General features: G+C 42.2%; 1 pseudogene; it reads right to left on the reverse strand.

Moving 5' to 3' along the window:
- On the reverse strand, positions 1-893 carry LOC131397309 (vomeronasal type-1 receptor 4-like; annotated as a pseudogene).
- Positions 894-1,576: the final 683 nt, after the last annotated feature.

Genomic DNA, 1,576 nt, shown 5'->3' on the forward strand with positions numbered 1-1,576 from the left:
TCAGGCAAAGCAGAGCCTGGATACACTGGAGTCATGGCTCATGAGCAGAAAGGGGCTGACAGTTGGGAAACACAGAGTGATTATTGCAGAAGTATTCACAAGGAACAAATTAGAGTTGTTAAAAAGAGCCAAACACACTTGAAAGATGGAGGAAAGAGTGTAAAAATAGACAAAGGCGCTCACGAGGAGAAGCATGGTTTTGGTAGCTCTGGACTCGGGAGGATCTGGAGTAGACATTAGCCTTACGAATGTGTTGGACCCTCTGCTTCTGCCTGTGCAGGATGAAAACCATGGAGCCGCTGGCCCAGACCATGAGCCCCAAACAGAAATCATCAGGGAATGACAGCAATGCTACATATAATGAGTCTCTGGTTTTGTCATGACAAACAGAAGTATCCAAAATCTTTTTTGTTTGTGATGCTTTTGTTGCTCCATTTACCAGTCACATACGTAAGAAAAATTGTGGTTACCAGTATGTGGAGGATCCAGCACAGGATTATAGAGGTGCTCATATACTTGGGAGCTTTTCCTTTTAGCTCTGCTCACCTGGAATTTCTGGGGCTGATTGTGATGGCCTGGAAGATACTCAAGAGGCAGGTGCTACCGATGGACACCCCTCTGCCCACTCTGTGGACATAGAAAAGAAGTTTACATCCAAAACCACTGAAGAGACGTCTCAACCCGAAAGCTGCCATTGTCTGGGGGACTCCTTTAGAGAGAATAAGCAAAGAGTTAGCTACACTCAGGTGCTCAAGAATCAAATCTATGGACCTTGACCTGCACACACTGAAGTAAAGGGCAATATAATGGTAAAGAAGAGAGAAATTGCCCAGGATTCCAACTACAGTCTGTGTGAAGATGGTCATTCCCATTGCCAGGTCCCTGGTGGCCATCTTGTCAGCTTCCAGTCACTGATATTTGTCTTCTGAGCTAGAGGATCCTGAATGGGCACAGGTTATATGTATAACGTCAACTGAAATCCAGTATTCTCCACTTAGCATTAGTTCTACTAAGAAATACTTAGTTAATGTTTTTCCTGTACTAAGAGGTTTCCAAGGGTTGAATGTGTAAGTTTTAAAGAGCACTTATCATGTGAAATCACTCCTGGGAAGGCAGTACACATGGTAACTTCTTCATTCTCCACAAATCTATGAGGCAGGCACTTCTGTGGTTTTAATTATAAAGATGAGGAGAAGGTACACACAGAGAGGGAAAGTATTTGTCAAAATCTGCTTAGGGCAGAGTGGGGACTTGAAACCAGTTGGGCTGTGTCAAAAGTCCAGAAATAGCAAACTTTAAACCACCAAATCAATAAATAATGTTTAGTAAGAGTTTATTGTGCCTATAAGATCAGATTACAACCTGGGAGTTTTTAAATTCAAAGACTGATATGAAGCTCAGGGACATGACCATGGTGCAGGATGGCTAACAAAGTGGAATTGAGTGAGTTGTTTAACCTTATTACAATAGGGGTTTCCAGACAGCAGGGGACTGCTTAAAAGTGTTTACCTTATACTATTTTTAGGAAGATGACAAGTTTCTTTTATGACTATCAGAGGCATTTACAAGAAATAAC

This window comes from Diceros bicornis, chromosome 34, assembly GCF_020826845.1.
Source record: "Diceros bicornis minor isolate mBicDic1 chromosome 34, mDicBic1.mat.cur, whole genome shotgun sequence".
Taxonomy (NCBI): Eukaryota; Metazoa; Chordata; class Mammalia; order Perissodactyla; family Rhinocerotidae; genus Diceros; species Diceros bicornis.